This window comes from Miniopterus schreibersii (assembly GCF_964146895.1).
Source record: "Miniopterus schreibersii genome assembly, chromosome: 19".
NCBI classification, from domain to species: Eukaryota; Metazoa; Chordata; class Mammalia; order Chiroptera; family Miniopteridae; genus Miniopterus; species Miniopterus schreibersii.
Window position 1 is genome coordinate 35,704,282 of NC_138119.1, and position 13,358 is coordinate 35,717,639.

The 13,358-nt window shown below is 48.0% G+C and overlaps 1 pseudogene across 1 annotated transcript; it reads right to left on the reverse strand.

Annotated features, from left to right (window-relative positions):
• Nucleotides 1–3,731: 3,731 nt before the first annotated feature.
• Nucleotides 3,732–4,351, reverse strand: LOC308549025 (large ribosomal subunit protein eL29 pseudogene; annotated as a pseudogene). The gene has a single exon. The product of its transcript is annotated as a large ribosomal subunit protein eL29 pseudogene (transcript).
• Nucleotides 4,352–13,358: the final 9,007 nt, after the last annotated feature.

A 13,358-nucleotide genomic window follows, 5' to 3' on the forward strand; every position in this document is an offset into this window, starting at 1 on the left:
TGGGGGAATGACTGAGCAAAGTAATCCAGATGGCCACCTTCTGAGCTCCGTCTCCAGAGCCCACAACCTTAGGTTCTTCTCACACAGCTCTAGTCCACTCTGCCGTCCCTCTGCTGGAGCCCAAAGTGAGTGACTGCACACGGAACTTTGTGTGTTGGCCCTTTAAGAGGGTGCCTGGAGTTCTAGCCGTCTCTCCCTGGCAGACAGAAACCCTGCTGCTTTTCACAGTCAGATGTTATGTGCATACTTTTCTCAGTTCTGGTGCTCTTGGCTGGGAAGCCAAGCTTGGGGTTTAGACCCCAGAGTCCTCAGTGGGAACCCCCCACAGCTGAAATATCCCTTTGGACCTTTAGCTGCTGCGTGTGGGAGCCCAGCCAGCCCTCTCTCACGTCTGCACTTCCTACCAATCTCTAGGTGGTCTCCACTTTAGGTCCTTGGTTATGAGGGTGCTCTCCAGCTCGTCTTTACTTGATTTTTCAGGATAGTTTTCTCTGTTTAGTGTTTTTTTTGTTTTGTTTTGTTTTTACTTTTGTTATTTTTTAAATAAATTCTATTTTATAGTTTTAATTCCAGTTTGGACCTGGGAGAGTGTCAGTGTAGCTTCCACTCAGTCTGCTGCCATCTTGAAATCTTACAATTCAATTAAACAGCCAAGGAGGGCAAAACGTTAAACACGAGTTTAAATAAGACACAATATGTGCAGTCAGACATAACACACCCATATCTCAGTGTTCGATTTTCACAATAATACAAAACAGGTCATTTGAGGCCATGCCAAATATCAGGGATTAGGCAACCTTTAAATTCCTGCCAAGCTGGGGAGTCTACGATTTTGTGATCTGAATGAAAAATGGAAAATTCAATGCATCATCCACATGTTTATGAGAATCCAGCTGTTTGATGTCAGGTAGACAAACACCCAGACAAGTGACAGAGGCATTCCACTTTCAGCCAGATGTTGTTGCCTTGTGTTCCTTTAGCTTGACACATAGCAAAGTTAAGTGACTTATTCAAATCTGTGACAAAGTCTTCTGAACACACTGGCAGTGGAACCGTTTGGAGGTTTCCCATTTTAGTATCAGTAGCAACAGTGTTTGGCTACTGCCCACTGAGAGCTCCTGGGTCCACGAGATGAAAACAGTCAATTCAGTTCTCTCCATTTCAGGCTATTTGCTCTCCTCTCACTCCCCTCCTCCCCACCCACCCAACCCAGCTAAGGTCTGTGTTAACCTGGACTCTGACCCATGACAGAGTGGCCTCTTCCACCTCAGGCCTGTGCACTGTGGCCTTTGTCCCTGAAGCCCTCCTGTTCACGGTCATCACTGTGCCTCTGGGATGTCATTATCTGGGCCATGGGCTGGTCAGGTCAAAATGTCTAGCCATTTAAAATGTTGATTGCAGGATAGACAATCACAGCCTCCATTCATGCTCCCATTATCATGGTCCATAATACAGCTCATCTAGATTTGGCTGTGATTCCCAGGCCTGGCTGAGGTGACGGATGCTGATCAGAAGTTCTATCCACACTCCATAAATCTCAACGCTGCCCTTGAGTTTGCAGCTGCAGCTTCTGTATGCAGAGCCCTGTGCTGCTTGCAAATCAGCCTCTTTGACTCAGCCTCTTTGGGTTTCCTTGCCTTCTGCTGAACTTCCCAGGGCCTGATTACTGTCCATTCCAGGCCCATCTGTTCCTCTCATGCCCAGATGTCTCAAGCTTGACCATTCAGTTTGAAATTGTGCTTCTAAAGCATCTTCCTCTGCGACCTTTCCTGGCTCCCTTTCTTCCAGCACCCTGCACCCTCACTCCCTTCACCATTGCCTCCCTCCAGCTCTCTGCACAGACCCTGCTGTTGCTACTCAGGCCCTGCCTGAGTCTGGATAGTGTGGCCCTGGCTGCCCAGAAGGCTGGTTCTAGACCAAACTCCCTATGTGACCTTGAGCAAGTCACAACACCTCCCTGGGCCTCACTGCCCTTATCTGAATATGAGAGCGTTGGACTGAATCAGGTCTGAGGCTCCCTCCGGTTCTAAAATTACATTCTCTCTCTAATACTCTTAGACTGGCTGCCTTCCAAAGGGTCACTGCTCATCAATCTGCCTGGTAGTTATGCAGGGATTTTGGGTGGGGGCGGGAGTTAGGTTCTTGGACTAATATATTGAGAAATTATAAATGTGTCCACTACCCTTCTCATCTTCATGAGACCCCTCTTTCCTTACCTGTCCAACTGAAAACTCAGGGACCTAAACATACCCATTATGACAGTGTTGTCACTTCCCCAAATTGCACAGTAAAAATAGAGAAAGGTGCAGGTAAGCTCAGCATCCTGAGTGTTATGCCAGCATCGCCGCCCTGGGCCCAGGGTGGGGGTGCATGGTGGAAGGAGGTTCTGAACAGGGGAAGGAGAGGGAGTGAGAGCAGAACGGGGGAAGAGAGACCTAGAGACTGGGGGCCGGTGCCTGCATTCAGAACACAGGGGGAGTGCACACCGGAGCATCCAGTCAGCACTGTGCGCTAATTCCAAATAAACTTGGCACTTAAAAAGAGTAAATTAGCATATGCACAGTATTTGGATGTCTCCAGTGTTTAGACTTCCAGATAAATAATCATCTGTGATATTAATAGCTTGTCTGTCCCTCGTATGGATGGTCCAGGGCCCATCAAGTTAAGTGCTTCATACGTTTTTACAGGTAGCATCAGGGCAGGATTTTATACAGTGAGCACCAGGGCAGGTTTTTAGGTCACAAAGAGTGTTTGTTAGTCTAAGGAGGGGGGTCAAAGTCAGAGGAGGGCATTTCTACACCCTCCCCTTATGTGAATGAACCAGTGGACATTTTGCTGTTGTGACTGAGATTTTTAGAATTTAAAACAGCTGATACAGTGATGGACTTTTCCACAACATAGTCCTGGTGGTGATTAAAAAGTCAAATCTCTTGAGATTATTCCAGATTTTGGCCTGTAAGCTCAGGAATGTTTCTGAATAAGCACCTCTATTTCCAAATTAAATCATAAGCTATCAAGTGCATGTCTTGGGTAAGGTTAACACAAGGGGAGAAGGGACCCCCACCTCTGTTTGGAGCTGGCCAGAGGTGCCATCCTGCTCTGGTGAGATGCGCTGCTGTCAAGGGAGCAGATGCCCCGGGAAAATTCACTCAGGGTCCTGCTCGCCCAGCAGCTGCTTTGCCCTCACATATGCTCCTGGCTTTGCTCTCCTCCCTTCCCTGATACCCTCCAGTGTCTCTCCCCTGTAATCCGCTGGCTGAGAGCTTGCTGGTAACCCTTTCGGCACCCCATTCTCCTTCGAATCAACTTCTCATCGGCCAGGAGAGCCTTAGGTCAGGATATCCCTGCTCCCAAAGTTTCTGGAGTGAGTGAAAGCAGGAGGGACCACCAGAGTGTTTGGGAACCAAGGTGTTAATACTTCATGAAAGGACAGTCACTAGATTGCTTAGGGTGGGGAGAATTAGTCTAAAGAACTGGACTGGATTGGATCCGAGTTGAGCTGTAGGCATGAAGGGGTGAGTATAAGGCTTTGACAGCAGCTGCTGGTTGAGCCACACTGAGGACAGGACAGCGCTGATTTGGAAGACACCCTGAGCAGCTCCTGGATCAGAAAGGAGCCTCCAAGTGGGAGAACATGGGGCAAGTCTCAGCTGGAGTCACCTGATGGTACTTTGATAATCAGGATCTCTTTTTTTTTTTCTTTTCCTGGCTCAGGTTTATTTGTACAAATAGCACAGGAGGAGACCAGCTCCATGCAGACAGCAGCTCGGGGGTCACATCAGTCCTTCTGTCCTCACATCCGCAGACAGAGGCCTCTACTGTGGAGCCTTCGTGGGAGCCTGGGCACCTTTGGGAGCCAAGGCCTGGGCACCTTTGGGAGCTGAGGCCTGGGCACCTTTGGGAGCTGGAGCCTGAGCCGAAGCTGGGGCTGCACCTGCACCCGCAGCCTGGGGCTGGGTTGGAGCCTTGGCCTTGACCTTGGCCTCTGCCCGGCATAGCCTGAGACCCTCGGTGATGCGGGCATGAGCACGTTTCCCAAGTTTGGGGTGAGCGATGTGGGCAAGTCGACTGGGCTTGTGGCTGCCGCCCTTTGGCATCCTGGCCTTGACCTCCTTGGGCTTTACAAGGGCCTTGAAGCCTCGGCGAGCGCACTCATGGCCTTGGCCCTGTGGCCTGCATCTTCTTCAGGCCCTTCTTGTTGTGCTTCTTGGCAAAGTGCATGTTCCTTAGGAACTTGGGGTCTACCCCTTTAAGAGATTTGTATCTTTGTGATCAGGATTTCTTGATGCCATTTCTGTGCCATTTTTGGGACTGGTTGTGGTTGGTGTGGTTCTTGGACTTGGCCATCTCTGTGCCAAAGCCCGCGGCCACAACATGATCTCTTAACTGCTGAGGAGATGGTGGGTCCAGAAAGAAGACGAGGAATCTGGAAAAGGGGGGAAATCAACCAGGTATGATATAATATTTTTACTGTTGTGTGGTGTGGGGGGTGTTCTACAATTTTACAGCTTGCAAATACAATCACAAATACTATCTCATGCAATTTCTGCAATTGCCCAATATAACTGAGTTGTTATAATTAACTCCATTTTGCAGTTCATTCAGTCATTCAGCATATTCTGAGAGCCTTTTATGCACAAGGTGCTATGTTAGGTGCTCAAGATACTACAACAGACAAGACTACATCAACAGTTGAAAAGATTTAATCTGGTCTAGGGAAGAATTTTCAAAAGGAGTGACATTTAAATTAGAGCTCAACGGTAAGTAAGGTTGAGCAGGTGAGGGACAAGACTGGGAAATGCTACAGGTAGAAGCACAGTTGATAGGAGACCCAGAGACAGGAAAGAGGGAAAGCACGAGCTTGGCTCAGCCGGAAACTGCAATGGGGTGACCACAGCCAGGTAAAGTGTGTCAGGGGGTGAGCTGGAAGAGATGAGGCTGGAGAGAGAGGCAGGAACCGAGCCTTGGAGGACCTTGGGAGCCGTGTTCAGGAGGGTCAATGAGACATAAACAGATGGCAGTTTCCTGACCTGGGCAACTGGTGGATAGTCATGTGTTTTTACCGGGGGAAGGAGTCTGAGAGGAAGAGTAGGTTTTGAGAAAAAGGTGGCACATCACGCTTACGACATCATGTGTTGCTGTCGCATGGGCACCTGGAGAAAAGGCCTGGAGCTCAGGAGAGGAGCATGGGCTGAAGCCGCAGCGTGGTAGTATTTCCATGTGGATGGTTACTAAAGACAAAGAAATGGGTGAGGTTGTCCAGGGAGAATAGGCAGAGAGAAGAAATAGGCCCAGGATAGAGCTTCAAGGAATTCCAAAAATAAGGAGAACAGTAGAGCAAGAGAGCCTGTAAAGGTGATGGAGAAGTATATTATTTCTGTTGAGAAAACATGCTTTGCAATCAGACCACGCTGGCCATATGCCTCTGGGCAAGTTATAAGCCCTCTCTGAGCCTTGGTTTCTTCCTCTTCGAGGGGGCAATAGTAGTACCTACACTATAGAACAGTACCTAGGGAGTTTAGCATATCGTGGCACATAGTTGGCACCAATTAGTTCTCATTAGTATGTTAATTATTTTAATGAAAATAAGGATAATCGAGGAAGCAGCTGGGAAATGGGAAGGATATCAGATGAAGGTGATGTCATGAAAGCTGAAGGAAGAGTGTTTAGGAAACACTGGTCAATTAGCACGAATATGCTGAAATGGCTGAAAATGGTCTACTGGATTTAGCTGTAGGTAGGATGTGGGTGACCTTTGCAAGATACCTCTCAGTAGCATGGCTCCGGAAGTGACAGACCTGGAGACTATAATTTTGGGAGAAATGGGTGCTCTGAAGAGTGGTGGCTTAGCCAAGTTTACATGGCCAACAAACTCCATCATCATAGAGACATGAGACTCCAAGTTTGGTTTTCTTTCCATCTGCAGGACCCAAGTAGATGATTTAGCAGGTAAACTTGACTCCATGACTTGTGCTAAGTTAGCTGAGAAGAGGAAGGAGTGAGGAAACAAGAAAGGATGAGGCAGGGGAGATGGGAGTATCCAGCAAGAGACAGATGTGTCTAGAGGGAATTAGGCAGACCCACTCCCAGGAAGGGGAGGGAATTGGCCAGAAAATCAACAAATATTTATTGAATACCTACCTTGTGTCAAGCATGTGGGAACTGCAGATAAATAGACATAAGATGTGATTCCTGTTTCCAGGAACAAGACACAAACATGTGAAAGATTTAAGGGCTAAACAGTTGTCAAAGGCAACGGCAGAAGAGCTGCCACAAAGCAGTGTGTGCTGTAGTGTCAAACGAACTATAACCTGCAACGAATGGACAAACCCCTTCAGACCCTGCCAAGGAAGGCTCTTGGGTGGAGTTGCCCTTCCAACTGCTAGGCCCATGTAGATGAGCCCGTCCTGTTCAGCAGGGGATAGGGACTGAGGTTTCTGGGAACTGTGCGATGAGATGGGGCTGGGAGAGGAGAGCAGGGAAAGCATCTTAGTGGGGCAGGGCCCACAACTACTGGCTGCCCCATAACTGGGCTGTAGGGATGAGAGCGCTGTTCACCTTGCTCAGTGTGTGTGTGAGAGTGTGTGTGTGAGAGTGTGTGAGAGTGTGTGTGTGAGAGTGTGTGAGAGTGTGTGTGTGAGTGTGAGAGTGTGAGAGTGTGTGAGTGTATGAGTGTGCGAGAGTCTGTGTGTATGAGTGTGTGTGTGTGTGTGAGTGAGACCAGAGAAAGACATAGAAAAACAGACACACAGACGCAGATATAAGATGAGACAAAAAAAAAAAAAAAGCCTGGCACATAGTGGGTACTCACTGTATAAAGGGACAGAAAAGCCAAGGAGAAGCCATCCGAAGTATGTGGGGAAAACTGAGTAATACACTGGGAAAATTTCAGAGTCAGACTCAATGCTCATCATTTTCACCTCTATAAAATTTAGACAAGTTTACCTAACTTTTCTGGGCTCCACTTTCTTTGCCAGAGAGACAGGGATGGCAACGCCTTCTTTACCAGGCTATTGTGAGATTTTATATATCTATATTATACATATATTTAATGTCCAGTGCACAGACTGGTGCCAAGTTGATGCTACACAATTATCAGGTGTGAATGACAGTTGGAGGGTCACCTTTTGCTGAAGTCCAAAGTGCTTTATAAGTAGACTGTGAAGCCTGGTAAGACATGGAAAGTGGTGACACATGCTTGCAGTCCTTTCCACTCAGAGCACCTCGGCGCTGAGAGTCGGGTTTTGCCAGAGGAATGAGTGGTTCCATGGGAGGCCGGGACCGGAGGCGCAGAAACTCAGGCTGTACAAGGACTCTGAACGCTGGCCTCCCTTCCCGCCTGGTGGCAGCCCTCCAGCCCGCCGAGGGATGGGGCCGGATTACAGCTCTCTCCCCCGCCAGGCTCTGGTCTCCCCGCCAGGCTCTAGTGTCCCCTGCCAGGCTCTAGTCTCCCGCCAGGCTCTGGCCCCACTGAGGCCGAGGAGTTTGCCCGGAGGAGGCCGTGCAGCCCCGGGCGCTTATTTCCCAGCCGTCAGGCAGTGTTAGGAGGACGAGCTCCGATCAGGCCCCGCACTGGCTCCTTCCGAGAGCACTGTCTTGGCAGCCTTTTCCCACCTCCTCCCTGACAGCTTGATAATAGCCTGTCTTGGTGGAATATTCTCCCCCAGGATATTCCTGCAACTGAGTCGCTTCACCCTTTCAAAACAGGAGCTGAGCGGAGCCGAGGAACTGAAACAGCCTTCTGGTCTCATTAGCGCTGCGTGTCCCTGTTGTTTGGATTTGCTTTTGTGGTCCCCGTGTGTGAGTATGATCACTCATTAAAGTGGTCTATTTATAAGCTTCTTCTCTTTAATTTCCACCCATTATTCAGCACTTGAGAAATGGAGAGAAGTCAGTGCCTGCGCTAATGATTTCTGGGGCTCGGGTTGCTAGGGGCACTTGGGGACCCAGCCGAGGAGGAGCTCTGGGTGCTGAAGCATCCTCGCCACCTCTGCCAGCCTGTCCTCAGGCACAGCCACCAGGGAAGCACGTTGCTGCTAAGGCTGACTTGAGCAGTGCCGCGGGCAGAGGTAAGCTCCTGGAGAACACACCAGCACTGAGGCTGACTGGGAACTGCACATACATGTGCATGCACATGTGCGGTGCATGAGAAGGCACAGCAAGGAGTAAAGCCTAGGATATAAACAGGGAGAGGGGCCTTGAAGGGTGCTCCCTCTGCTGCAGGTGCTCAGCAAGTGGTGGCTGAATGCAGACAAATACAGCAAAAGCAGCCACAAGAATGGGCCCATTGCTCAGTTTTTAGGACTGAGACTTGGAATGAGTCATCTTCTAGTCACCCCTGGGCCTGGGTTAAGCCCTTACTTCATCAGGATAAGAATGTATCTGTTTACATTTTAAAGCTCCTCCTTTCGAACTCCACACCCAAGGCCTTATCAGGAAAGTCTTCCCTCCTGCCTGAAGCAAGCTTATTTCCTCTGGGTCTGCCCTCAAATGAGATGGAGAGGGACCGTTTGAGGTGGAGAGGGGCCGTTTGAGATGGAGAGGGATTGTTCAAGATGGAGAGGGACCGTTTGTGGGCTCTCCTTGAGGAGTATGCTTACACACACACACATGCGATAGCTACACCTTGACATTTCTTCTTCACAAAGGCTGTCTCAGCTCCTCTCGTATTTGCTGGGGATCTGACCGACTGACCACATCACCCTGTTGTTGCTGCCATAACTTCCATCAAGGAATACTCAGGCTGGACAGGAGGGAAACGCTGGGAGGCTGCTTGTCTGTCTCACACCAGTGTGGGACTAACACCATTGGCTAAATTCATAGAGCTCTTTAACGCGAGCCAGTACTACACGTGCCTTATCTCACTTTATCTTTCAGCAACCCTATTGTGGTAGCTTTCTAAACTTTATCTTTCAGCAACCCTATTGTGGTAGCTTTCTGTGACTTTCTAAACTTTCTCTTATAGTTTGAGTCTTGGCTCTGAATAGCGAGACACCATAGAGCAAAGATGACTGACCAGGTACTGAAGGTCACAGGGCAGAAAGTCCTGGGTACCTAGCTATGGGCAAAACTGGGAAAACAAGTTTTGGCCCCAGAGTAACTTTCCCTCCCCTGTCCTGTTGCTAGTCATGTGGGTTAGACCCCTTAGACGAGGAACAAACAAGGGGGACAAGAATAACCCTTAAGCATTACACTCCCAGGACAATGAGGTCTGACCCACATCAGATACATCTAGGCCTTAGTTGTGTTTAGCTACAGGCCCAGGAAAGCAGCAAAACCAGACAAAGGACCCCACAGCTGACCTCAGGACCAGTTGCATTGACTAATGACACCCTGCCCTGGCACCAACCAATCAGTGGAGACCAAGACCCTGCAAGGACACAACTGGAAAGCTGATGAATATTCTACTGAGATCCTCCCCTGGGACCACCCCTAAAATCTCCACCCTTAAAAGCCGTTAGGACAAAGGACCCATCGCTGCTCTCCCTCTCTGGAGCACGCCTTTGCCTTTCCTGTTTCCCCTCGTCTTGGGCCATTACCTTCACCTTTCTCTCTCTCCTAAGCTCCAACGACCCCTTCTTTTACTTCAGTAACTTGTTTCCTGAGCCCATTTCTTCTACCACAAGTTCTTCTACCTCTGTGACTTTCTAAATAAACTTTCTCTTATAGTTTGAGTCTTGGCTCTGAATTCTTTCTTAGCCAGAACTCAAGTACCGAGGTTACTGAACCCAGGTCCCGCCTGACCCCACCGATCTAACACCTGGTACTGTTCTCACCGCCAAGACTAAGAGGAAGGTACTAATATTATTTCCAAATTACAGACAAGGTAAACAAGGCACAGAGAGGTTGGGGGACTTGGCCAACCCTACAGAGGGCTGCAGAGCCTAGATTCGAACATGAAGTATTTGATGCTGGAACTGGCCATCCTGACACCCTACCATGAAGCCTGAGGATCTGTGTCTGTGTGTCAGCCTTCCTCCTCAGCTCTCCCACTGGCTATTGGTCATGAACTATGCTTTTACTTTCTTTTTTGGTATTCTGTGTGGCATCAATTTTTTTCCCATCTGTGAGTGAGCATTTTATATTTCCTCTACAAGTATTCACACATTCATTTTGTTCAACAAATAGGTCTTGGTTATCTCCTGAGTGCAGGTTCTGTGGCACCAACAGTTGCAGTTCCAGTGGTACCTTCCAAAGGCCTGGTGGCCTTATTTTTCTGTCTTTCATGTCTCATCTTTTGCCCCACCTTGCTTTATTTCCTAGGAAGTAAAGTTAAGAAAGATTTTCAGGATTTAACATTGAAAAGATCTCAGAAATGACCTATCAACCACTCATTTTTCCCCATGAAGACCCAAGACTACAGTGGTAATAGATGGCAGAGTCTTGTTCTGATTGAAACTTGTCTTCTTTCGTTCATGCCTTGCTCTAACCTTAGTACCAGGTATATCACAATAATATTACTTAGCCATCTGTATCAATCTGTGATTCAACTTTTTTAGTCTGTAAAATGGGAATAGAGCCTCTTAGGGGTCTAGTAAAGGTCAAATGAGTTAATACATGTAAAGAGCTTAGATTAGTGTATAAACTAATAAAGTTAATTTTTTTAAAAATCCACTTTTCCATATTTCATTATTCATTTATAAGCCAGTATTTCTAAGTACTTGTCATATCAAACTTTTTGTCCTAAACATGGACTTCAAATATGAACTTCCTCAATTGATCTTATGCTGCTGTTAATGAGCTAATAGGAGATACTATGCATAGCTTAAAAAGCACTGTGAACCTGGCTGGGCATGACTCAGCAGTTGAGCATCGACCTAAGATCCAGGAGATAGTGGTTCAATTCCCGGTCAGGGCACATGCCCGGGTTGTGGGCTCAATCCCCAGTCAGGGGCATGCAGGAGGCAGCCAATCAATGACTCTCTCATCATTAATGTTTCAACTCTCTCTCTCCCTCTCCCTTTCTCTCTTTGAAATCAATAACGATATTAAAAAAAAAACACAAAAAAAACACTGTGGTCTTCCCAGCTCCTTTCCCTACCCAGACTTTGGCAAAGTCCTCAGGTTGTGCCTTTTCCTTTGCTTCCAAATACCCTGAACATTGGATCATTACTGTTTCCCACCCCTACTACATTGTGGGAAGCTGAACGCATAGCCTAGTCCTGTTTATCTTTTTTATTGTCAGCTCTAAGCACATAGTAGCTGCACATAGTAGGTATTCAGCACAAATTTATTGTTGATTGACTGAATGAATGTAGCACCCGCATATTCGTGTTCTCCCCTTCCTTCTCTGCATTTCTACCATCATCCTCAACTTCCTTCTACTCTCTCTCTCTCTATGTGTGTGTGTGTGTGTGTGTGTGTGTGTGTGTATATATATATATATATATATATATATATATGTATTTTCTGGCCTGACTTTTTGTTTTTAATACTCCACCTGAGGATATGTTTACTGATTTTTAGAAAGAGAGGAAGGGAGAGAGAGAGAGAGGAACACTGATGTGAGAGAGAAACACCAGTTGGCTGCCTCCCCCACGTGCCCTGACTGGGGGTCAACCCAGAACCTAGCTCTGTGCCCTGACCAAGAATTGAACCCGTAACCTTTTCTGGTGCCTGGGACGATGCTCAAACCAACCGAGCCACTCACCGGGGCTGACTTTTAATTCTTCTTCTAATTCACCACAGCTTTAAAACAAAAATTTAAGCTGTCAAGTGCAACCAGATGGGTGGCTTACATAGAGACCATAAAAAGGAACACATAAGCAAAAATCAGAAGTCCCCACAATAGCAAGATTTTGGAAGCCAAGTGTCCACGAGTAGATGAGTGGATAAAACAGCTATGGTACGTTTATACAGTGGAATACTACTCAGCTGTAGAAAAGGAAGAATATTCTACCCTTTGTGGCAGCATGGATGGACCTGGAGAGCGTTGTGCTAAGGAAATAAGCCAGTCAGAGAAAGACAAGCACCACATGATTTCACTCATATGTGGAATCTAATGGACAAACTGAACTAACAAGCAAAATAGAGTCAGGTTCATAGAGAGCAGGCTGACAGTTCTGGGCGGTGGGTGGGGGCTGCGGGTGGTGAGGGACTGAGCAAAAAAGAAAAAAGCAGGACAGAGCAGGTGGTTAAGAGTGGTCAGCTTTGTGGTCAGACACACCTGGACTCGAGTGAGTGTGCTGACCTCTCTAAGCTTCTGCTTTATGACCAGTAAAATGGGGATGGTAAATGGTGCCCCTGGGCTCTTGCAAAGACTGAAGTCACTCCTGTCTGGCACCTGGCTCATTGAGAGACCTTGATAAGTATTAGCTGTAGAAGAGAGGCTGGCCCTCCATAGTCCCCACCCCCACCCAGGCCAGTGGAATGGTTTCTTGAGAACAACCAGCATCCTTTATTGCAAATCTGTGATCACAAAGCATTCTGTCTCTTGACAATTAATTTCGGGGATTGATGAGGGATTGTTCCTTCTCTATGTGATTGTGTTTGCACTCTGGTTTATCAATCACTCATAAAAGGAATTTCTCACTTGAGGCTTGAACCTGAACTGACAAGAGTTCAGGCACAGACCCCAGACCTGTGGGGACTTTCCCTGTCCCCTTCCTCCACACACATGCTCGACGCAGTCACCTAGAGAGAACCTGTCGGAAACAGCTGGCAGCTCTCACCATGTAGAGAGCAGCAGCCAGTAATTTTCATCATCACCATCGTCATTAACAGGGCACATGCGCTTTAAGGACAAATATGAGTCATAAATAGAAGAAGAAGAATTTAAAGAAAATAAGATCATTCATTTTAACTCCATTCTCCATCTCCTGAGCCTCGCTGAAATTACACAACCAAATAAGCAGCAGACAGACACTGGTTGAACATGGTTCCCAGAAAAACTCCCTGCCTTTGCTTCGTGATTGGTTGAGCGTCTCCCGAGGACCAAACGCTTTTCAAGCAGCTGGTGCAAATGGACGCCTTTCCGAAATTAACCAGTTGATGGATGTCACAGGCACCAGGCTCCGTTCCAGGGGGCAGGCCATGCTCAGACTGCGTGTTTTCCTCACAGCCTAACAAGTTGATGAATGGTCCAAGGCCAGTGGTGTGAGATGGGGCCTGGGGGAAGCAGTTAGGGGGGAACTGTAAGATGCTCAGCCCTGGGGGTTGGTGCTTCTCCCCTGGTACAGCCTCGGGTCTGGGTGCAGGGCGGCCACATCCACGATTTCTCAGAGAGAGGAAGGGAGAGGAAGGGAGAAACAGTGATCAGCTGCCTCCTGCACGCCCCCCACTGGGGACTGAGCCTGAAACCCGGGCATGTGCCCTGACTGGGAACCGGCTGGCAGCCTCTTGGTGCATGGCACGGTGCT